Source organism: Myodes glareolus, chromosome 8, assembly GCF_982192425.1.
Source record: "Myodes glareolus chromosome 8, mMyoGla1.1, whole genome shotgun sequence".
Lineage (NCBI taxonomy): Eukaryota > Metazoa > Chordata > Mammalia > Rodentia > Cricetidae > Myodes > Myodes glareolus.
The window spans coordinates 77,215,652-77,241,460 of record NC_142033.1 but is presented as its reverse complement, the minus strand read 5'-3'; the positions used below and the strand labels follow the sequence as shown (position 1 = coordinate 77,241,460).

Here is a 25,809-nt window from a genome sequence, read left to right as displayed (position 1 = left end):
TAGGCTTAATCCATTGTTGTCATCGAAGGAAACGTGGTGCAGGTAGCGGATCAGCCCTGCACCGGTTGAGCTATAGTCTGTCCCGCGCTACCATCTTGCCAGCAAGAACAACATGGCACACTTAGGATCCTTCTGCAGAAAAGCTTTAATGCGTCTTGAGAGAGAGAGCATAAGCTTAACAAAGAGGAGACCCAGAATGAGGGGAACCCATCCCTTATATAAGAAACAGTCCTCGCTTCGGACGTGTCACTCTTGGATTGGTCCGCTGCCCATCAACCCAGATGACTCCTCGGGAGTAGGCAGGGATGCAGCAGTGGAAAGTTACCAAGCACATGTGCATTATAGTCCCACTGTCTCTGCCTCCCCAATGCTGGGATTAAAGGCGTGTGCTACAACACCTTGAACTCACAGAGATCTGTCTCTGCCTCCCAGGCATTGGGATTAAAGGTGTGTGCTACCACACCTTGAGGTCACAGAGGTCAATCTACCTCTGCCCCTTGAAGTCACAGAGGTCAATATGCCTCTGCCTCCCAGGCATTAGGATTAAAGGTGTGTACTGCCACACCCTGAAGTCACAGAGGTCAACTACCTCTGCCCCTTAAAGTAATGGAGAATGTGGTTGCGGCCCTCCACAATAGTCCTTGTTCCTTTGCTATTGTTTTCATTGTTTTCAAGTCCAACCCCAATCCTTTGTCAGATGAAAACTCTTCCACTGTCTCTCCCAATCAGAAACTCCCCTTTCCCAGGCATAGCGGTGCACGCCTTCCATCCCAGCACTCCGGAAGCAGATGCAAGCAGATCTCGTGAGTTTGAGGACAGCCCGGTCTACAGAATGAGACCCTATCTTTGAAAAAGAAAAAGGTTCCCTTCTCAGCATCCTCATGTGGCATCTTTCCAAGAAGTTTTTAATTTGATGAAACCTGTCCACTTCTCCTTTTTAACATTATTTATTTTATGTTTTGCCTGAATGTGTGTCTGATCAGTGTGTGCATGCAGTGCCCACAGCGGCCAGAAGAGGGCAGCAAATCTCCTGAAAACTGAAGTTACAAGTGATTGTGAGCCTCCATGTGGGCCTAGAAACAAAACCTGGGTCCTCTGGAAGAGCAGCAATTGCTCTTCATTTGCTGAGCCATCTCTCCAGCCCCTGATTCCAGCTTTATTAGTTGGTTTTCTGTTTGGTTAATTTGTCTGTTCCACTTCTCTCTTGTTGCTGGTTTGCTGCGTCCGATATGGCTCTCCTTACTCAACTGCCCTCAGGAAATTTAGCCTTTCCTGCACTCCTTTGTGAATAATATATTTTTTTATTTTCGGGGGGGGGGGAACAGGAACACAGTCCCCAACTACCACTAATTATGCAGTCAAGTTTCCTGAACTTGGGGAAATCACAAGGGTCAGTATATCCCAAGTGCAATGGATAAATCACTCCAGGAAGCCCACCTTCTTGGTAGCTGTATCCCCGTCAGGTCTGTATGTGTATAGTATTCTTTCTCGTACCTTCTGTAGTACTAGATTGGTGGTCTTGAGCTGCCTTAGCTAGTGCTTACCTTGAAACATCCTTATTTCTCTGTCAATTTTAAAAGACAGCAGGACAGCTTTGCTAGCTATAGCGTTGCCGGTTGGAAGTTACTTGCTTTCAGGCCTTGAAAGGGCTCTTCTGGCTTACAGAGCTGCTAGTGAGAGACCTGAAGTTAGATGGGATATTTACTTTTATAGATGAATTGTAGTCAGACTTCTTTGTCAGGCCCACTGGCTCCCCAGTAATGACACAGAGGCTTAGTATTAATTATAAAAGATCGACTGATAGCTTAGGCTTGTTACTAGCTAGCTCTTACAACTTAAATTAACCCGTTTTTATCTATCTACTTTTTGTGGCTTTATTACCTTTACTCTGTAATGCCCATACTGCTTCCTCTTCACCTGGCTGGTGACTCTTGTATCTCTGCCCCAAAAATCCTACCTATTGCCTGTTAATAAAATAATTATTTTTTATTTAATAAAAAATAATAACTTTTTATTAAACCAGTCTGAGTGACAAATCTTCACAGTGTACAAAAGGGTTATTTCACAACAATGAATTGGCATTTTCCGTAACAACTTTTTTAAAATGTGTTTATTTTATACATATGGATGTTTTTCCTACATGTATGTCTAGGCACCATGATTGTGCAGTGCCTGCAGAGGCCAGAAGAGGGCACTGGATGCCCTGGAACTGGAGTTACAGATAGTTACGAGCTACCTTATGGGTGCTGGGACTCAAACTTGGATCCTCTGGAAGAGCAGCCAGTGCTCTTAACCACTGAACCATCTCTCCAGCCCCTCTAACAGAATTTTGCTATTTGTTTGTTTTCTTTTGTTTTGTTGTAGAACTAGGATCTCACTGCATAGCCCTGGCTGCCCTGGAACTGACTACATAAACCAAGCTGGCCTCCAACTCACAAAGATCCACCTGCCTCTGCCTCCCAAGTGGACCACCATGCCAAACACCCTAACAGAAATTAATATGGTTTTTCTCTCTGTAAAGATGTTATCTTCCCTGACTATATGCCATTGAGATGGTCTGCCCTGGTAATTTCTATTTGGGGTTCTAATGCCTCATGTGTTTGGATGCCCACACCTTCCTTTGGATTTGGGGATTTTTCTGCTATGATCTCATTGAATATGTTCTCTGGGTGTTAAGTTTTATCCCATAGTTCTCAGGCTTGGGCTCTTGATCGTACACTAGAGTTCTTGGATGTTGCAGGCGTTCATTTTCCCCTTACTGATGTTGGTAGCATTTTCAAACCTTGTCTTCTAATATCCTTTTTTTTTTTTTTTTGAGCCTATTGATAAAACTTCCCACTGATTTTGGACTCACTGAGTTTTTCATTTTTAATATTTGTAATTGTTGAGTCTTTTTCATCTCAATTTTCTTTCAGAATTTTTCTTTTATGTTGCTTAATTTTTCACTATTATCACTGGATTTTTCATCCATTTTGCTGGGTTTTTTTTTTCTATGTTGTTGCATTTATGGTATGGGAAGTCCTTCTGTCTATGTGTTGCTTTTTTGGTTAATGAATAAAGTAACTGTCTTGGCCTGTGATAGGGCAAAGTAGAGCTAGGCAGGGAAAACTATACTGAATGCTGGGAGAAAGAAGGTGGAGTCAGAGAGATGCTATGTAGCCCCGCCAGAAACAGATGCTTAGGACAGAACTTTACCTGGTAAGCCACAGTTACGTGGCAATACGCAGATTAATGGAGATGGGCTAGTTTAGGATATAAGAGTTATCCAGAAATATGCTTAAGCTCTTGGCCAAACAGTATTGCAAATAATATGGTTTCCGTGTGGTTATTTAGGGGCTGAGCAGCCAGGAACTAACTAGCGGCCTCCTACAATACCTTTCTTCTCTGGGTCTGGATAGAATTCATCCTCTTGTCTGTGCCTCCCTCAAGGTCACTGATCACTTTTACCAGTAAACTTTTGAAGTCTTTATCTGGCATTTTACCCATCTCCACGTCTCTGGGTTCAGCAGCTGAGTTGTGATCTTTTCCTGTGTTGCACTTTGCACTGTTGACTTGGCTCCCTATTCACTGGACTCAGTACCTTCCTGCTGAGCGGCCTACTCTTGAAGACTCAGTCTACTCAGCCAACGGAGAACTGCTTCTAGGTGGAGACTCCACTTCCTACAGCCCCGAGGGAGCGGCGTCCAGCTTCCTTCTCATCGCTGTACATGTATGTGCATGTGTAAGTGTGTGTTTACATGCATGTGCATGTATGTGTGTGCATGTGTGCATGTGTCTGCATTGTGTGCACTGTGCGTGAATGTGTCTGTGTGTATGTGTGCATGCATGTGTATGTATGTGTGTGCATGTGCACGTGTATGCATGCATGCATATGTGCATATGTGTGTGCTCACATGTGTGCATGTGTATGTATGTGTGTGCATGTGCACGTGTATGCATGCATGCATATGTGCATATGTGTGTGCTCACATGTGTACATGTGTGTATGTGTGTACATGTGTGTGTGCAGGTATGCATGTGTCAAAGATTCTACAAAGCCGATTGGCTAGAACTCTATGGCTGTAAAGAGTTGCTTCTCTCTCTCTCTCTCTCTCTCTCTCTCTCTCTCTCTCTCTCTCTCTGATTTTGCGATGGGAGCTGTCAGCTGTTCCCACCATCATCATGAACCCTATTCCTCTGAAACCAACAAGAAATATGATGGCCAGAAGTGCAGGAGCCTGTCTGTGACCACAAGGACACACTCCCTGCGTGTGCTGAGCAGGTAGAGGAGAGGAGATGTGAGTCTCTTCCCACATGACAGAAAATACTGTGAAGTCAGTTCCTAACCCAAGCTATTTTCCCAAAATTTCATGGTCCCTAGGAAAAATAAATCCCTGTGCATCTTGGGGGAATAAAGGAGTTGGAATGTTGCAGATTCAAGGCCAAAATTATCTTGATCTCTCTTTAGTCCCCTTAGTGGCCTTTTATTGACTCCTTCCCCATCTGATCTGATATCCTCTGTCAGGTAAGCCCTTCAGACTGTATCACAGTCCCAAAGCAAAGAGTTCCATCAGGTAGCCTAGAGAGCTGTGCCCTACTGTGCCTCACTCAGCTAATCTGCCCACCAATGTATTTCCAAACATCTTTTACTCTGTGTCTATAATGTTCATGTGTTGTAGGAGATCGCTTGTTTGTTCCTGGCTGCCCAAACCCCCAAAATAATCTCTCAGAAACTAATTATTAAAATAACTGCTTAGCCAATAGCTTAAGCCTATTTTTGGCTAACTCTTATATCCTAAACTAACCCATCTCCATTAATCTGTGTATCACCATGAGGCTGTGGCTTACCAGGTAAAGTTCTGGTGTCTATCTCCAGTGGGGCTACATGGTGTCTTTACTCTGCCTTCTTTCTCCCAGCATTCAGTTTACTTTTCCCTACCTAGCTCTACTCTTTTGCCCTATCACAGGCCCAAACAGTTTCTTTATTAACCAATGGTGATCACAGCACGCAGAGGGAAATCCCACATCATTCATGGAACTGCTTCCTTGTTATAAAGGGCACTTAAATTCGTATTCCCAGATCAACATACGTACCCTCCACTGTAACCCTTTGGGGTTAGAGCTATGTTTGGGGTCCCAGAACGAAGCAGTTTCACTGGAGAAAGCAGCCAGGACAGCAGCAGATACCAGTGTGGGCCCTTGTGCCCACCCATAGTTCCTCCCTCAGTCCATGCTGCTACTTCTTCCGATGGCCTGGACAAGCCTTTAATTTTGGTCGATGACCCATTGATTTGTCCGGGGCTGGCTGTTGACTATCTCTGCATTTGTCTTCAGAACACTGACTTGCTACCTAGTATTTGACTTTTCTCTTAGGCATGCCTCTAGAATCTAACTGTACATTTTTCCTGTGGGTTATGTTTATTGCGTGCTCCTTTTGGTTTAGAAATTCTATTAGTGCCTGGTCATAAAATACCAAAGATAAGAGACATTTGTTTCCTCCTGGCTGAAACTGGAGTTATAGTTGGTTGTGAGCCATCATCTGGGTGCACGGAATTAAACCTGGGTCCTCTGGAAGAGTGGCCTATGCTTTTAACTGCTGAGCCAGCTCTCTAGCTCTACAACAAAATCTTTTATCAAAGAGAAAGATTGTCCCCATCTCTTTTGAGATAAAACCTAGAGGGTAAAGGGATCATGGCCATAAGTCACAATCTCTGGACAAAAAACAGGTTTAAAATGTTGATCACAATGTTCCTTACATTGTATTAGAATTCTCTGTATTATCTGTATTAGAATTCGTTAAAGAATTTCGCATCATCCTATTGACTACAAACTAGAGACTTCTCACTTTAATTAATTAATCCAAAGTTTTTTTTATTTCAAGAGCACCTCCCTCACAGTTCATTAGCTTTTGACAAAGCACGCATTAACAAGCTTCTTCCTTTACCTTTTTGCATCTTACTAGCCCTCTCTCACTGAAAAAAGAGAGAGAGAGAGAGAGAGAGAGATGTAAATTCTCCAATCTTTTTTTTTTTTTTAACTAAAAGTGAATTCTGACTTAATGTAGGTGTTCTTTTAGTTTGTGGGACATTTTCTTAATGGTTGATGAGAAAGGTCCCTTCCCTGCATGGGTGATGCGACCCCAGGGCAGGTGATCCTGGAGGGCAGGTGGTCCTGGAGGGCAGGCGGTGCTGGGATTTACAAGCAGGTGAACTGAGTGAGCCATCAATAGCAGCCAAGAGCAAGGTGTTCCTTCATAGTCTCTGCCTCAGTTCCTACCATCAGGTTCCTTCTTGAGTTCCTGCCCTGAGTTCCCTCAATGATGGAGTGTGATGTGGATGTCAAAGAGGAAAGAAGTCTTTCCTTCCCGGCTTGCTATTCATGATTATCACAGAAATCAAAAGCAAACAAGGACCACACCCAAGGTTGACCTCTAGCCTCAATTTGTACATGCACACGCACAAATATATGTATGTGTACATACACACACACACACGTATGCACACAGAGAGGAAATCGGTAATATAAAAAAATCCCACTAGAATGCATCTCTAAGGCATCCCATTGTATAACTAAATGATACTGAAAGCGTAGTAAATAATAATCATAGTTTCTGAATAAAAAGCAGATAGGCAACACTACATAATGCCTCCAATTGATGTCTCATTTCCCATTCTTGTTGTAAAATAAAAAATAAAATCTTATCATGTCCACACAGCTATGGAATCCTGATTACCTATACGTCAGCCTTGTATTTCTACTGGCCACTAATATTTGACACATGGGAAAAAAGGAAATATAAAACAATGCTGTCATGGGTTAGTTGGGTGGTTCAGTGGGTAAAGTGTTTGCTACATGGCACGAGGACCTGAATCCAGATACCCAGCATCCACATAAGAAAAAATCTTAAAGAAGACACAATGGCACAGGGCTATAATTTCAGCTTGGGGAAGCAGAGACAGACACATGGCCAGGGCTCACTGGCTGAACTGATGCACTCTGAGTTCAGCAAGAGAGCTTGTTTTTAAAGGTAAGGTGGAAGGGCTAGAGAATGGGATTAGAAGCACTGGCTGCACTTGCAGAGGGCCTGGGTTTTCTTCCCAGCACCCATGTGGTAGTGGATAACTGTAATTCCCATTCTGGGTGATCCAGTGCCCTCTTCTGGCCTCCACAGGTACTGCATGCATATGTGGCACAGACATACATGCAGGCAAAATGTTCATACACATAAAATAAAAATTAGCAAGCATAAAATAAAAATTTTTTAAAAATTAAGGTCAAAAGTGACTGAAAAAATGTTCCCAGGGTCTACCTTTGTACACGTACCCTAGGATACGGTATTTTGTTATCTTATCCTGATTTCTTCTGTAATCCATCTATTTCCCTGAACCAGACTGGTAAGACAAATTAAATTATTAGTCAAAAATAATAGTTGCAATAATTTAGTCACTGAAGGGTAATCTTCACTAAATTAAATTGAAGTTATCACTTCAAAAATCAAACTAGCTAAACTAAAATTAAAATATTATATATAAAATTATAATAATAATAATACAAAACTAAAATGAATTATTTCAAACATTCTAAACATTGAAGACAGTATTTCATACACTGTATATAAATATAACCATAATGGAAACCATACAGCCAGTCTGGTTGCAGAGTGTGACCTTGGGGGTTGTTAATATGGCTGTTTGATTCTTTAGAGCATACAAGTTTTGATGACTATGTCAAATACAGAACACAACACAAAAGCAAAGCAATGTGACCCATATCAGGATGGATCATTTGTGACCCAGACCAGGATGGATCATTTTAATGTCTTCTTCCCTACTGTTTCAGCCTACGGTGGTCAGTTTCCTGCCACAGACTACAGTCACCTGGCAACCACGACTGAGGAAATGCCTCAGCTCACCCTGCAGGCAAGCCTAAGAGACAATTCTTCATCCGTGATGGGTGTAGGACAGCCCAGCCCACGACGGGTGGTGCCACCCCTAGCCAGGTGGTCCTGGGCTGCGTAAGAAGGCTGGCTGAGCAAGCCGTAGGGAGCCAGCCAGTACGCTGTTCCATGTCTCTGCTCCAGCTCCTGCCCTGGCTTCTCCTGACAATGCACTATGCCCTACAAGCTGAAATAAACCCTTCATTCATCCTCGTCCTTATCAGATTCTAGGAATGAGCTTTCCCAGCAGCAGGGAACACAGAACAACATTTGGCCTCCAGGTGAACACGTGCGATGTCTGGCTAACAGGCGGTCCTGTGAAATGAAGTTCTCAGTGGGAAAAGTCACCCTTATATCAAAGGATTCTACCAGGCTGGCTGATTCAGAATCTGGGATGGTCAGAAGTAGTAATGGTGAGAATCCAGAGTCAATATTATCTTGGGCTACGTTTAGTCCTTTTTATAAGTATTCATTGCCCACCTCTTTATCTGATTTAACAAATTTCAACTATGAGATAAAACTTTGGGGATGTGAAGAAACCACTAACTTCCACCAACCCAAACCCCAAGAATGTTCCAGATAGCATCTGAGGCTTATGAGAGAGCCCATGTGTAACCTGCTATAACCTCCCTACCTTAATAACCTACGTACCTGCTATAACCTCCCTCCCTACCTGCTATAACCTCCCTCCCTACCTGCTATAACCTCCCTACCTGCTATAACCTCCCTACCTCCCCCTACATTTCAGAAATGACTTGATTTATAACTGCCTTCTCTTCTGCTGCTACTAAAGTTCTGGCAACGATTTCTACAATGGAGCATGTTATCCAGTGCACCTGAACCGATGTCCCCAGGCCATGGCCAATCATATTTGACTCAAGAATAAACTACCTCTTCTTCCTGTTGAGAGAGTAGCTGTGTGTTCTGTTGACAGTAGCGAAGGTCTACATAGACATTGTCCCAGTGGATCTAAACAGAACAGGAATCCTCTGCCTGTGAAAATCACAGGAGCTTCCTGGGCCAGGACATCAGAGATGGCATTGTCTCTGACCCGTCAGGGCCCAGAGGAAAGGACAACTCGTGTCCTTCTACATATTTCTAGCAGCATTCCCAACAGTCTCTCCAGCAGATGCCCCCCCACACACCTGGTGAAGAGCATTTTCTCTCAACTGGGGAGGCAGCTGGGCAGCTCCCTGTTGCTAGTCTGAGAGACTGCCATATTTCTGTGGTTGGGTAGGTGAGAGTCCTGTGATCACACGGTTTCGTGGTCCTCGGGTACCCAACCAGCCCTGCTTCCCTCCCACCTCTCACAGCCTTCTCCTGGCTGCTGCTCACTTTTTTTTTTAACTCTGCAGGGAAGAGTAGCGAGAATCAGGTTTACAACTGTCTTGTCCAGGCTGGATATCTTACTGTTTTTATTAGCAAAGTCTTAGCTTGAATTCATTCTCTCTGCATCGTTGCACTAAAATGAATTTTAAAAGCAGGCTGATCTAGGTGGATGCACATCAGGATAATTCCGATTGTTAAGGAATTCTGATGTCATGGGCCCTGGTGGTATTTCAGAGCTCACCAACAATGGCACCTAAATGGGCTCAATTACATGAAAACATACCAATTGTTCTTGTGGTCCAGCCTCATCATCACGAAATTCAAATACTCCAAAAATCTGTCTTCTTTCACAAAAGCCAGAACCCATGAATGCTGTGACTTTTAAACCCTTCACAAACGTCCTCTATGCAAATCTATTGTCACAACAAGTACAGAAATTAAAGAGCTGAAGGAAATGCCATCAGACCAGAATTGTAACCAGGACTCCTGTGCTCGGGGACATGCAGAGAAACTATAATTAGTTTTGCATCTTCCTACACCCTCTACAACCAAATGTTCAGTTTTCAGTGTTGTGAGTCTAATTTTCACACAGTACTTCAAGATGAGGCTCAGTGCTCACGAAACTGAGGCGCGGCACCTGATGCTCGCGGAGCTGGGCACGGCACCTGAGCGAGCCACTGATGGCATGTGTATGTAGCATCAATTCCACGAGCAAGCCACCCCATGACATGTCACATGCCTTCCCACTTCAGCCTCCTCGGAATTATTTCTGGTAATCTTTCACTCTCCCTTCCTGTGCCGGCTGGTTTTATGTAAACTTGACACAAACTAAAGACATTTGGGAAGAGGGACCCTCATTTGAGAAAATGTCCCCACCAGACTGGCCTGTGAGCGAGCCAGGAAACAGTGTCCCTCCTGGCCTCTGCTTCAGTTCCTACCTCTGGGTCCCTGCTTCGAGTCCCTCCCCTCATGTCCATCCGTGATGGATCTGTATGGGAGTGTAAACTGAAAGAAACCCTCTCTTCCCAAGTTGCTTTCGGTCATGGTGTTTACCACAGCAATAGCAACCCTAACTAAGGCCCTACCTCAAGCCAAAACAAAATAAAGCCCATAATAGTTTCTTACTTCCATCATTGTCTAGGTAGTGAATTTATTGAATGAACTATTTACTTGGATGTAGATTTTCCAAATATACTTTTTTTTACTCCTTGGGTCATTTGGCATGTTCTTCTGTTCCCAGCATTTTCAAAAACATTCAATTTTTTATTTTATTATGCGTATGTGTGTGCGTGCAAGGGTCTGTCTGTCTGTGTGTCTGTGTGTGTCTAGATACCCCTCTTTAGTCAGATCTGAAGCCATGAGACACAGAGCGGAGGTGTGGAGAGAGTAAGGCGCGGCAATGCGCATCCCTCAGGCATCCACGCCTGCCGTGCTGCCCGGAGCCCACAAGTGCTGGGCCTCCTGGAGCTCTAGACCCCGGCTGGAGCCCCACACTGCCCAAGTACTGAGAGGCAAACATCAGCAAGAACTGTCCACTGCAGCAGCAGCACGTGAGAAGGGCGGGGAGGAGGCCTGTGAGCTGCTGAAAGCTGGACCAGGGACAGAATGCCAGGGAGTGACTGTTACCAAGGTGCTTATGCCTGAGGCCATCAGTCAGTGAAACAGCCCTACAGCTCCACAAAGTCTCTCTCCCCCAAGTATGCCTGTCAGCACTAGTCTAGTGAAACACATCCTCTCAGGACACACAGCAGATCCAGGCTGGCCTTTGACATGGCTGACATTTGAAAAATACGGGTGCAATAATAACTTGCAATCATGCATGGAATTGGTCTGTGGATGTGGCTCAATGATAGGGTGTTCACCTAGCATTCACAAGGCCCTGGGTTCAATTCCAAGCATCCTTCCTCCCAAGAGAATGTTGTTTAGGTTAGGGTCAATGTGACACAAACTTGAGTCACCAAGGAATAAGGAACTTCAGTTGAGGAATTGCCTCCATCAGATTGACCTGCAGACCAAAAAGCCTGTAGGACATTTCTTGATGAATGCTTGGTGTGAGCAACCAGGCTCCCATGGGGAATGCTACTCGGGACAGTGGTCCTGAGTTGTATAAGAAATCTGGCTGAGCAAGTCATGGGGAGCAAGCCAGTAAGCAGCACCCCTCCATGGCCTCTGTTTCGGTTCCTGCCTCCAGGTTCCTGCCCTGACTTAGAAGAGCAATATGAAATAAATCCTTTCCTTCTTGAGGAGCTTTTGGCCAGTCTTTTGTCAGAACAACAAGAAGCAAACCAGGACAAATACAGTGGTATTCTCACATATTAACTACAGGACCTCTGTGTGGTTACCTATTTATATATTTATTTACTTATTACTCGCAGTGTTGAGAATCAAACCATGGTCTCACACATTGCAGGCAAACGCTCCCCCACCAACAGCGTTCTTAAAAGCAGTTATGTTTAAATCACTTTCTGGTCATGTTTAAACAGCCATAAAAAGAACTGTCAGTAATTTTATTCCCAGATATTTTGCTTAACAAGTCGGCATACCTCCCAAAGGGAAAGGTTATCTTCGTGAAGATAATAATTTGCTTATCACAGTCTTATCTCTAATGACAACCCTGAGCAGTTAAGTTTTCAGTAGGGACGCAGTTATAGATTGGCGTGTCAAGAGGAAGAGCCCAGGCCACGTCCCCAGGAGGGCTCATTACGAGGACTGCTGAACAAAGTATGTTTAGAACAGATAAATAATGAGTGAGAAAAATGACTATTAAACCACAGCTCTCATGCCTTTCCATGGACAGGGATGCTCGATAGGTAAGGGGAATTCGATTCTGGATTTCTCTGAACCAATTTGATCTGATAATTCTGTTTTCTTTAGGGTACTATATAAAATTCTCTAAAAAAAAATAGTATACAGGGCCAGAGGGATGGCTCACCGGTTAAAAAGGGCTTAATACTCCTGCAAAGGAGCAGGGCGGTGGTGGCACGCGCCTTTAATCCCAGCATTCTGGAGGCAGAGGCAGGCGGATCTCTGTGAGTTCGAGACTAGCCTGGTCTACAAGAGCTAGTTCGAGGACAGGCTCCAAAGCTACAGAGAAACCCTGTCTTGAAAAAAGAAAAAAAAATACTCTTGCAAAGGAAATACTCTTGCAAAAGGACCAGGGTTCAGTTCCCAACACCCAGCTGGTAGCTCGCAGCCAGCTATGACTCCAGTTCTATTGAATTCCTGGGAATTCAATGCCCTCTTCTGGCCTCCATGGGCACCAGGCACACACTTAGTACATACATACATACAAACAAAGCATTCATATACACAGCATAAATCCTTTTTTAAAATCCTATGCTACATGTTAAATATCTATAGCTAAAGACTGAATCAACTCTAGAAATGAAGCCTGTCTCCTGGGCTGACAAAGGAGAGAATCCTTGTCATGCTCAGAACTGCCTGGCTACCCCATTCAAGAGCTGAGCCCTGCGTTCTCTTGGAGCTGTCTGGATCTACAGGGACAGAGAAGCACGCTGGGACCCGAGTGAGGAAAGCTTGCTGATGGCAGGTGCAGTGCAGAGACAGAGCATTCACCTTGTCACTCTGGGCCGTTTCCCTTACCCATAATAGAAGCAGCATTGCCTCAAATGCCAGCCCCAGTTCTTAAAGAGGATGTGTACTCCACACAGCTCCTCTGTGTCCAGGAAGCTATCATTGTGGTGTAGCATCAATACGCCTCCCCAGTGGGAAATCACCCAGAACTTAGAGATTAGCACAGAAAACTCTTTAATAACTGTGCAAGACCAGACCCGTCTGATGCTCAAGAGGGATCCAGCCCTGAACTGAAACTCCCATCAGCTGATACAGTTTCGCAGCCTCGAGTTATACTTTGATCTATTAAACATGTTTCCCAGAGACAGAAACTCTGAGATTCGATTGTTTGGATAAATGGGGAGATTTACAATGTAAAATACTGTCACAGTCGTCCTGACACAGACCAAGGCTACGTTGCCAGGGCAGCTGTTAACCAAGGTGTTCCTGTCAGGCAGAGTTACACTCTTCCTGAGCCCGGACTTACTGACAGACCAGGACTTAATGGCAGCCCTGACGCGGGGCTGCCCACTCTGAACTGTCCTGTAGAGGTTCTCTCTCTGACATGGGAATGGTGCTGATGGGTGGCTGTGAGCCTAGTGTCTCTTTTGGTTATGGGAAGCGGGCCTGATTGGCAGCAGTCTTAGTGAACAAATCTTCAGGAACATATTTTCAGCAAATCTAAAGTCTAGTTACGTTAGAGACGCACATTTTTCTGCCATGCAGCTTCTACCAAGTCTGCTTGGTGAATACTATTCGTGCCGGGGAACTCTGTGACCCTCACGGCCTGCAGAGTGACGGTCCAGGGGAGGCAAGAAACCTGCGTGGGTTCAAACTTCAGGAGTCTGACCCTGAGCGGTTTAGTTTAGGCATATTTAAGCACAGCATAATTTGGAGATGACTAACTCAATACTGTGTACAAATAAAGCAGGCACAAATCTCTTTGAGAAACAAAATAAGCTAAAGATCAGATGGGACTACACCGAAACTCTTTGTAAAGTATAAGTAAGCTATTTGTAAAGTGACGCCCTCCAGAAAAATAGGGTCTATAAATTGACTGCATGTGATAGATTGCAATGAAAGACGGGTTCTGTAGATTGACTGAGAAAAACAAGTGCACACTAAGAGTCTGGCAGGGGGTGGGGGGAATCCGGTGCTGGAAAAGTCTCTAGCTATACAGATAGAGCAAAAGTCACCAGGCTGTTAACCGCATGCCCTCCCAGCCTTCTTGGGGAAATAACAGGTTATGCACTCCTTTCCTTGGAAGAACAGCCCTGTGTGTTTAACATTCCGGGTTCCCCAAGTGCTGATCTGTGAGCACAGACCTCTGGGTCCGCCACAGAGCCCCTCCAGCTAACTTTCACTCTGTAACACTGTTTCCTAGGCGAGCTTAAACAGATCCTTTCAACATAAATGTATCAACTCCTGTTCCTCCAGCATCATCGTCTCTGTCTCTTGGCTCTCCTGGTCCTGGTTCCATCTCTGGTGACTCCGCCACATCATGCAGCCTAAAACCATACAGGAAATGTTCTCACGTGGCTTATGTTCTAATGAGTGGGTACAGAAAATAGGGAAAATCCATAAGTGAGTTGTGTAGTGTAGTAAGTTGTTATGCGATGGATTGTGCGCCCTTAAAATGCCTACGTCACACTCTCAACTTCTAAGACCTTAAAATGTGACCTTATCTAGAGGTAGGGCTGTTCTAGAGCCACCCAAGTTAAAATGGGGAGGGCCCTCTAAAACAATATGATTATTGTCCTTGTCAAAAGGAGAAATGTATCATTCCACTTAGAACTACACACTACACACACACACACACACACACACACACACACACACACACACACACACAGTGGCTTAAAAGCCACAAAGTCTCGGTCAGTTCTAACAAGCAGTCTAATTGCCACATCAGTCTTCTGGCTATGACTTCAGACTACTCTCAGTTCCAACAGATGGAATTCTGGGGACTCTGTGTCACCTATGTAGCAAGCGGATAAATGGTATTCAGGAATCTTTTCAATTTCCCATTGTATTAGTCAGGGCTCTCTAGAGTATCACAACTTATAAAATGAATAGATGGACAGATAGGTGGATGAATGAAATAGATAGATAGATAGATAGATAGATAGATAGATAGATAGATAGATAGATAGATAGATAGATAGCGACAAAAAAGGGATTTATTAGAATGACTTACAGGCTGTGGTCTAGCTAATCCAACAATGGCCAGTAATGAACATAAAGTCTAAGAACCCATCAGCTGCTCAGTCCACAAAACCGGATATCTCAGCTGGTCTTCAGTACATGCTGGGATTCCAAAGAAATCAGCTCTAATGGCAGTGAATGATGGATTTGCTGGTGGGAGTGAGAGCAAGCAAGCCAAAAGCAAAGCTTCCTTCTTCCATGCCCTTACATGAGCTGCCAGAAGAAGACCTGGACCAGATTAGCAGTGGGTTTTCCCAGCTCAAGAGATCTGGATTAAAGGTGTGTCTTCCTACCTCACAGATCCAGATTAGAAGTAGAACTCCCCACTTCAAATTAAGAAAAAATTTCTCACAGGCATGCCCTCCATTTTGGAGCTTTTAGTCAATTCCAGATGTGGTCAAGTTGACAACCAAGAATAGCCACCATGCCTGTGTGTGCTGGTTAGTTTCTGAGAAGCTTACAAAAGCTAGAGCCCTTGGGAACAGGGACACTTAGCTGAGGGCTGCCTCCATCAGACTTTCTGTAGACAAGCCTGCGTGGCATTTTCTTGGGTAATGATTGATGTGGGAGGGCTCAGCCCACTGTGGCTGATGCCACCCCTGAGCAGCTGGTCCTGGACGGTATAAGAAAGAAAGCAGAGCAAGCCGTGGGTAGAAAACCAGAAAGCAGTGCTCCTCCAGGGCCTCTGCTGCAGTTCCTGCCTCTGGTTTCCTGCTTGAGTTCCTGCCTTGACTTTGCCAATGATGGAGAGTGACCAGAACACAGAAACCAAACAAACCCTTTTCTTTCCAAGCTGCTTTCCCTCATTATTCTACAATAACACAAAGCAAGCAAGGACACTGCGGGTCTAGAATCACGAATTCCTAAATAGTGTGTTGAAAACATAGTAGTAAAGCCGGGCAGTGGTGGCGCACGCCTTTAGTCCCAGCACTCAGGAGGCAGAAGCAGGCAGATTTCTGTGAGTTCAAGGCCAGCCTACTCTACAAGAGCTAGTGCCAGGATAGTCTCCAAAGCCGTAGAGATACCCTGTCTCGGGGGGGAGGGGGGGGAAGCAAAAACAAAACAAACAAACAAAAACATAGTAGTGAATTTTCACTTGGCTAAAGATATCTTAACAAATGATAAATCTGAAACAAGTGTTTGTGGTAATGTGTTGAAGAACAGTTAATGCCAGCACATTAAAGCCTCTATCAAATTATTAGGAAAAAAAGCAAAACTGAAAAAAAAAGGGAAGAATAACCCTTACAGAAGAACAATTAGGGACAGCCAACAACCCTGCAAAAGCCACTCCAGTTTAACAAAGGAAAGAAATCAATAAATTAAGAAAGAAGGCAAGCAGGCAAGCGCTTCTTAAGACTCCAACTAAAACACCGTGAACCTCTGCTGACTGACAAGCCGAGGAAAGTGGCAGTGTCACTTGCTGCCACTGGGAACGTGGGCAACAGAGATCCCTTTCAGAAAGCATGACAGCTATGCATTTTAAATGCTAATGCACGCACATCTGAACATATATCCTGGGAACTGTCACGAAGATGTCACAGTAACAGCAGATAAAGGCACATTGTTCATCAGTGAGACACTGGGAGCAAAATGAACCCCGTGCAGCAGGAAGAGGCATGGTCGGCCATCGCCGTGTAGCTATTAAAGATTGAGATGGCAGTGGACCCAGGGTGGACAAGGATTTCTTCCACAGACTGGGCTTGGGGAAGTCAGGTTCTATGAAGTAGCGAGTAGAAAAATCGAAAAGGACATCCAAGATGTCTGTGGTGGCCATAAGCTATCCTGGGATAAAAAGGGAAAAGAGAGAGGAGGATGAACTACACGACCATCTATGTCTTCAGTCGACACTGTATCTATGTGGGTGTACAAACATGCAAATTAGAACAAAAGCAACTCAGCGCTCACAGTCAAGCTTGTGGCTCTGCTCTGGCCTTGAACTCTTGGCCCTGCCAAGCACAGAAGTCCTGCCCTGCATAGGTCTGTCTGGTCGTTTCTTAGCTCGGTCCTCCCAGTTCATTGGCTCTGGCGCTATCCTTTGTGCCCTTCTCCATTACTCCCCCAACAGTAGCCACTCCTTCCCATTGACCTCTCCTTGGCCCCTCCCTCTGCGTACCAGAGTCGTCCTCTGTTTGGGGAAGGGGGCAGTTAATCACAGATGCATCCTGCTACTGTGAGCACAGGGGTCAAACGTTCCCGGCAATGCAGGGTGCTTACCAGAGGTGCCTTCCTCCTCGCTCCCTGAACTGGGAGCAGCGTCAGGTGCCCATCCTGATGGTCCTGAGGCACTGAACCCCACCCCATGACAGACCTCCTTCCTGCCCTTACCCCTGCCCCCAGAATGCCTGCATGAGGCCTGTGTTGGCCCATTTCACCTGCTCTCTCTCCTCAATGCCACTGTTCACTTCTCATGGCTCACCAGGACAAACGGGCATGTCACCTGGCCTCAGATCACAGCTCCTCTGAAGGCCTGGACCTAGAGTCCAGTTCTCAAGGGGTCCACCCCTCCACTCTGCCTGAAACACAAAGGCCATGTTCCCCAAAGGAGGAAGCATTCACCAGCCATTTCTTCCTGCTTCTTCTGCTCTGAGGAACACATCTTTCCACAATTAATCACTGTATGTCTTGCCTTCTAGAGCATCTGAATTTTTGGCAGAGTTACTGCACTTAGGCCTCATCTAGTCACTTCTGGGGTGGTAGGAGGGATGCAGAAGAAAACTATGGTTGATTAAGGGTTCCAGAGATGACCGGGCAGTGGTGGCACACACCTTTAATCCCAGCACTCGGGAGGCAGAGGCAGGCAGATCTCTGTGAGTTCGAGACTAGCCTGGTCTACAAGAGTTAGCTCCAGGACAGGCTCCAAAGCTACAGAGAAACCCTGACTCGAAAAAACAAAAAAAGGGAGGGGGGTTCCAGAGACTCTTGGGAAGGCCCAGTACCCAAATTAACAAACAAAACACACCATTAGGAGAGAAGGTGCTAGAATCACCAGGCCCTACCCTTCTCCAAACCAGGCTCTGGTTTGTGGTGGCCTAACAAGTTCAGAGCAGCCCTAATAAGAGGGTCAAGGCCGAGTTCACAGGGACAGACAAGTTCATGATCCCTGTCTAGAGTTTCCAGGGGAAGCACCAGGCTGCCCAGAGACTCCCTGAGGACTCAGAGTAATGGCAAAGGTCATAGGTTAAGCGTCAAGAGCAGCAGGTTCCGTGTCTGACGTTGACCCCCAGCTCTCCCGAAATACACCAACCTTCTCTGTGACCTGTGTCTCCTGTGTGAGGATGTGGGCAGGGAAAAGTGGGTCCCCTATGGTTGCTGGATCCTTCCAGCTCTGGCCTCTACTCCTCAACCAAACATCCAGAAGAGAAGGCGTGGATGGTGGGGGATCAAACAAGAGATCTGGGAGACAATGTAGTTCATGCCACAGAAGCACTGCCCTCTTGATTGTTAGTCACCGAAGAGAAACGGTCTGCATCTTTGTTGACATCTTGCCACCTAGGGTCACTTGGGAGTAGAGAACCTCAGCTGAAGAACTGATGGCTGATGTGGGAGGGGGTAGATCACTGTGGGTGGTACCATCCCTAAGCAAGCAGGCCTACTCAGTGTAAACAATAGCCCCAGAGCATGAGCCGCGGTATGGTCTCTGCTTCAGGTCCTGCCCTGACCCGGAAACGTAAGCCAAATAAAACCTTTCCTCCCCAAGTTGCTTAGGTCAAGGTTCAGAATGAAAATGTAACAAAGCCCTTGCATTTCAGGGCGCTCCACCCTCAGCTCCCTTGAGGAGAGCGGAAAGCCTGCAGTAACGCCCATCGCCGGCAGGAGGCGGCAGAGGCTAGGCCAGGTCTTGCAACCGTTCTGTTGGTCCACACAATCAATAGGCATGGTGCTCTGTTGGGGTTTCTAGATCTGGAGGTCTCTTTATCCCACAAAGGGATGCTCAGTCGGAGATGCTGAACCTAGATGCTCAGTCCAGGCTTGTATATTGATACTGAGCACAGATACATGGATGCTAAAGCAGGATGCTTGTGAGGACGCACACGGGTGTCCGTCCACTCCCTGCATCCTGCACAGCCACTGGAGCCCAAATACCGGCCCGTTTGTTGACTGGATAAATGAAAACAAACTCAGACTCAGGGTATATTTAGATGCCACATGCTTTTACCCTGATAGACAAACCCTCGCCCATCCCTAAACTGAGGCCTCTCTCAGTTCTGGTGTCCCAGGTCTCCTTCCCCTCCACCCTTAGATTACTGCTGGGTCCTCCTGTTGGAGCCAGGAAGGAGCCCCCTCCTGGAAGGAACAGAAATGAAGGAAGAATCTGCTGGAGCAGAACAATGGATGCAGTTCATAGGAAGAAGTCAACGTTTTCCCACACCCTTCAGGGTGGATCTCATTTCTCAACAGGGTTCTGAGCAGGATGGCGGTTTGCTCCAAACAATCAGCCACCTAATGGTCTCCACTGCTCTTATTTACTGGAACTCTTCTAGGAAACGTCAGGACGTGTGTCCACCAGACATCTGGACCTTTGCAGTGTCTTTCATTTGTCCCTTTGTACGGAAGAAAGCAAGGCCACCACGACCCAAAGCAAGCCACTGGTGGTGGGGAGGAGCTGGCAATTCAACCCTGTCAGGGGAGGGAAGGATGGGTAAGGAGGAAGGAGGTCCTGATGCCTTCTCTAGCCCTTCCCATACGTGCAGGTTTTTTTCTGTTGGGCGTTTCTGGGAGATTAGCAGGTCACGGACCACACGTGTGGTAGTTATCCTGAGGGAGAGCTGAAACCATTCATAGATAGACATAGGGACAGGGGACACTCTACATTCCTGGGGCAAGGACGATGTATCTTTTCCCCGTGGGAGAATGTTGGTCTTTCTTCCTGGAAGCCAAAGCCCAGTGCACACCAACCCTAGAGGGGCTCCTTAGAGGGGAGCAGAGTGTCTAGGTTCACCAGCCAAGCAGAGTCCTTATGGGGTATATCTACAGATGGCCTCTGCAGAGATCAGAGAATATGCTGGTGTAACTGCATCCAGAACCGTCCCAGCACCCTCCAGCAGCTTCCCACAACCCCAGCAACTCCCCAGCACCCCCAGCAGCTCCCCCAGCACCCCTGAAGCTCCCCAGCACCCCCAGCAGCTCCCCCAGCACCCCCAGAAGCTCCCCCAGTACCCTCAGCAATTCCCCAGCAGCTCCCCAGCATCCCAGCAACTCCCAGTACCCCCAGCAGCTCCCCAGCACCCCCAGAAGCTTCCCAGTACCCCCAGCAGCTTCCCAAGCACCCCAAGAAGCTCCCTAGTACCCTCAGCAGCTCCCCAGCACCCCAGCAGCTCTCCGAGCATCCCTCAGCAGTTTCCTAGCGCCCTATAGCAGCTCCCCACAACCCCAGCAACTCCCTAGCACCCCCAGCAGCTCCCCCAGCAACTCCCAGTACCCCCAGAAGCTCCCCCATACCCTACAGCAGCTTCCAGGCACTCCCAGAATACTCCACCAGCAGCTCTCCTGCACCTGGCTTTGGATCCCTTCCCCTTCCTCCTCCACTCCTCTAGTTTGGACTCCAAACACAGCTTATTTCTCTACCTGAGACTTCACCCTCAATGCCACCTCCTGCTTCCGGTCTGTAATGTCCCCACCTGCATCGTCCTTATGCATTGTTCAGGTACTTTATCAGGATCCTTCCTTTGAATGCAGGATCCCCAGGAACTCTTGTGGTGCCCCAAACTTTCAGAAGACAGTGGACAGTGGAGACATTCTCATCACTGTCCTGAGGAGTTCCTCACCTCTGTGTCTCCACCTTCTCCATGGTGGAGCTCTCTGGTGTTGCCATCTGAGGGACAGAAGGGCTGCTCTCTTTCCTGTTTTTAAAACTCCTCGATTTAAACTGGAGCATGTCTATAATCCCAGAAAATACTGAAGCAGGAGCATTGCTGTGAGTTGGGGCCAGCCTGTGATACATTCCAACACCTTGTCTTGAAAAAGAAAAATTTTTTTAAATTTATTTTCCACTTCTTACCCTAAATATAAATGTACAAATAAAATCTCATTGACTCCTTACCATTTTAAGGAATGCTGAGCCCCAAAACAAATACTTTGAATCATATGGGTTTGTATCACTTTCCAGCACTCTCTGTCACTCCGAGACTAACCGAGCATCCTGACGGAGCCAGCTGCCCCGCAGCTGTGGCTGCTACCCGCCTTGTCTTGTCTCAGTTGGATGAACACTAAAGATTCCCCCTGGTGCTCTGGGAATTTGGTGCCAATGTGTCTGTTATTGGCTGTACATTTGTGTTTGGATCATTATCCTGGGATGGGCAAGGCTGTGACTGAGAAAATTAAGTTCCTTTGTGCTAAAATAAAGTCCTTATGCTCTCAGAGGGAGGTGTTGTGATATGTGTGCTTTGGTTTTGTTGTTGTTGTTGTTGTTGTTGTTTGGGGGCTTTTTGTTATTGTTGTTTTTTGTTTTGGGTTTGGTGGGTTTTTTTTTTGTTTCTCGAGACAGGGTTTCTCTATAACCTTGGAGCCTGTCCTGGAACTAGCTCCTGTAGACCAGGCTGGCCTCAAACTCGCAGAGATCCGCCTGCCTCTGCCTCCTAAGTGCTGGGATTAAAGGTGTGCGCCACCACCGCCCAGCTGTGTGCTTCACTTTTAATGCAGTAAGTATCAGAAGGTCCAGTGTGATGCCGGGCAAGCCAGGACTTCGAAACTCTGGTGCCACAGCTGCGGAGGCACAGGGAGCCATTGCAATTCCGCCTGACACCAGAGTCACAGGGGCAACTGCTGTGCTGTAGCTGCCCCGAGGGCGATAGGCACACCTTCACTGACCACCTCTTGAGCTAGAACCAAGTAGAAACACAAAAGACAAGTGGACAGACTGTGCATGTACCTGTATGCTGTATATGTTGTGTGCATGAGTGTATGTCGTATGTATATCATGTGTATGTCAAGTGTGTGCATGTATGTATATGTATCATCTATGTCTGTCTTAAGTGTATATGGAATGATGTAGTATTGTGTCTGTGTGTGTGCGTGTGTATATGTTGTATTCATGAGCTATGTGTGCTTGCATCAGGGAGCGGGAGTCTAGTGCATACGGTGTATCTGTGTCTGTGTGTTTGTCCTACAGTTACAATTGGTCCTTCCCACCCAGACACACCCTCCACAGGCGGCTTCAACCAGGTAGGGCCTACATATTCATGACGGATGACAGAAAAAGGACAGAAGGGAAAGCAAGGACAACCTGACCTGAGAAGAGGGACTGATGGGCCTGACCAGAGACAACCAGCACGCAAGGGGGAGGTAGGGGTCTGTCCTGAACAGTCCAAGAGTCCCTGTTCCTCGGGTTACAGGGGAAGCTGAGCCTGTCTCCTGACTCTGTAACTCCAAAAAAACCAGTCCCTGAACCTAGGCCCAAGTATAAGAGAAACAAGAAGGCAGACCTCGCCGACTTGCAAAATTGCAGTTTCCAATCTCCTTGCCTGACGTCTTCACCCTGAAGCTCTGCGGACCAGGAGGTTCTCCAGGAAGACCACCATACCTGAGGCAACTCCTGAGCCTCCTCAAAAGCCACTGCTGCTTCACGACTCTGTTGGGAGCAGTGACATCCGTCCTCACTGGTTCCCAGGTACGCACGCAAAGGCACTGAGTGTGTGGCCACCTGCCTCCTAAACAAAGACTCTCATCTTTATCAGTACCCCCAAACCACACCTGTAATTGTCAGCTGCACATGTTTGGGTCAGCTGTGGCACCCAGATGTTCAGCTGGACACTGGTCCAGATGTTGCTGAGCCAACATATTTTAGGTAAAGATGAACATCTCACTCAGTAAGCAGACGACCCTCCCTTCACTGTGCGGGTGGGCCTCATCCACCCGGCTGGAGGCCTTGAGAGGATGCCCCAGGGGAACGGCTCCTCTTTTGCACAGATCCAGAATGCAATCTGGGGAGCACAGGAGGGAGATGGAACAGGCTGAACCTACTGACAAGCTGTCCTGGCTTGGCTGCACTTCCCAGCGCTGCTCAGGGTGGGAGCCAGGGCTCTGAGATTGGCTGGTAGCCGTGGACCAGAAGAGAGCTGCGGAAAGGGACTGTGAAACTGCAAATCTACCCTAGTTAAAGGCAGGAGAAGATGCAGAGGCCTGGGGAGACGGGACGGCACCAGTTGTCATAAGATGGCGTGAGAGGGACCCTGGCAGGTCCAAGGGTCCCCACAGTGGGTGAGAGATAGACATACCATGCAGACAGAGGTCGCCTGGAGAGATTTATGGAATGGGGAAAGTGAAGGGAGACAGAAGGGGAGAGCATGGTGTATTTATGGGAAGACTGAGGGGTAGGGGTGCAGAGAGAGGCAGAGAGCCAGAGAGAGGTGGATGGGAGAGAGGAAGCATTTTTAAAGGGATGGGCACAGAGACTACCCAGTATGTTAGGGCAAACGCATGCGCATTGGGGTGATGCACTCTGCCAGGTCTCCCAGGGCAGGCCAGGTTGTGTCTGAATGCCACCGTCAGTGCCCTGCCCTGTGACCACCTGCTCACCCACCGTGGCAGCCCAGCATAGCCCTCTTACCAGAGCTCACAGTAAAAAATACCATCATCCATCCCTGGTCCATGATAATCTCAGAGAACAAACTTCCGGCACCATCTGACTAAGGCCTGGGAAGCTGACCGTGCAGGTCAGCACATGGATGCGGCTGTAGTTTCCAGTCACCTGGAACCAGGAATGATGGAATGAATGTCTCTGGGGATGGCAGAGGGAGTGGCCCCTGCCCAAGCAGGAAAAGACGGAGGGAGACAGGGAAGGCACAGAAACTGAGAGAGCCACGGTGGAATGAGGCCAAGAACAAGACAAAGATAGAGGCAGGAGGGAAATAAAGAGACAAAGAGAGACGGAGAAAGAGTGAGAGATAGACGCCAAGACTGAGGGACACACAGAAAGCAGTGTGTGCCAGGAGCGTGGATGACCAGGACAGCAGCGAAGAGAGCGAAGAGAGTGAGCGAAGAGAGTGAGAGACCTGCTGCCCAGCCCCAGGGCTAATCCCCAATGTGTCTCAACACCAAGGTAGAACAAAGAGTAGTCTCAGGGCCTGTGGAATGCCCCTGGCTCCTCGGCCACCACACCCACGGAGGTGGGGCCCATGGTCCCATCCAGAGTCAACAGTTACTGCTTCCCCCTGAAGGCAAGGAAGTGCCAAGCCTGTTGTTTTCCCTGCCAGGGTGATTAGTAGTGAGTTGAGGAAAGCATTTTCCTCCCTCCCTTCCTCTTATCCCCTTTCTTTTCTCTCTGCATCACACTATCTTTCTATGTGTCTGCATCACACAAGAGGCAGCTATTTTAGATCCAACACTGTGTGCTGCCCAAAACTCTCCCTGAAGGTAACGGCCATTTGGGGTGGGTCTCTTGGAAGGTACTCCATCATAACTAATGTCCTTATCAAAAAACACACAAAGGACTCCAAGTTCCTTTTCCCCATGTGAGGACCCAGCAAGAAGATGCCACCTGCTACCCGGAAGCAGATCCTCGCCAGAGTCTGCCTGCACTGGCCCCAGACTTTAAGAATCTACATGCTTGAAGAACGAAGGTGCCAGATTGTGATGTTCTGTGAGCTTCCTGTACGGGCTAAGACGGAGCATCCCGCCCACAGTTCTTTCAGTCTTTCACAGAGTGGCCCCACCCTGCCAACTGGACAGGAAGCCAGGCCCAATGCTCATCTGAACTCCTCCCACTGAGCTTGAGACCACTCCTGGCTAAGCTCAGAGTTCACTCCTGCTTTACCTGGGAATCCCTGCCCCTAGACGGTCCCCACAGCAGCCCTGTGAAGGAGGCCCAGCGTTTGGCTACAGGTCTTCCCATGTACCGCCCAGAGCACCTGACGGAAGGCGGAGCGGTCACCAGTGGGTCTAGCGCACATGGCCTCTGAGCCCTGTGGCTTGGCAATCCCTCCTTTGTTAGGCACATTTTATCCACGGGCAAATGCGACAAGTCGTAACAGAAGCGCCTCAGACCTCCTGGAGACTGGAGATTTAGCAACGTCTTTGACATCGTGGAAATAAATTCATTCACGGAAACAAATGAGATGGAAAGAATCCAAATTGATCTCCACCAGGAGAGTGCAAATCAAAGCTACAAGAGCGCATCTCACCCTAGTCAGAACGGCGGGCCAAGGAAATAGACAAACACTGTTGGCGGGAATGTGTGGGAATTCGTGTGAAGGTTCCCGTAGAAATTAGAGTACAACCTCTATATAACCCAGCTAGTCTATTCCTGGATACAGACCCAAGGTTACCTATGCTTATTATGGTACTGTTGACAGTAGCCTCGGAGTAGATCCAGCCTAGGAACCCGTCAGAGTAGATGGGCAAAGATACAGTCATACACACTGAGGTGTAGTCAACCTGAAAGGAAAAGGAAACTGTGCTTTGCCGGAGAATGGAGGGAACCAGAGCTTGCTATGCCAAGGGAACTAAGCCAGGTTCAGAAAGACAAATATTGTATTTTCTCTTATGCGTAGGATCTGTGGGTGGGGAACCAGACATGGATGTAGAAGGCCTGTTAAGGGGGGAGGGAATGAGAAAGCGCAAGGGCAGGTAAATACGGCAAATATGGTTAAGGGCTATCACGTGTTGGTTTGAAAGTGTCACGCTTAAACATATTATTCTGCCTAATATATATATCCTAAGTAACAAAAATGGCCAGAGGGAAGAATGAACACATGAATAAAATATGCTGTGGCCGTGTTCGCCACCTCCCCTCCCTCCCAGCAAGGAGCACATCTAGACAAAAATAAAGCCCAGCCGTGAAATTAAATTCT

General features: G+C 47.1%; 1 non-coding gene across 1 annotated transcript; it reads right to left on the bottom strand.

The window, feature by feature from the left end:
* Positions 1-1,314: 1,314 nt before the first annotated feature.
* Positions 1,315-1,471, bottom strand: LOC125410513 (U1 spliceosomal RNA). The gene has a single exon (XR_007235073.3). It is a non-coding gene; the product is annotated as a U1 spliceosomal RNA (small nuclear RNA).
* Positions 1,472-25,809: the final 24,338 nt, after the last annotated feature.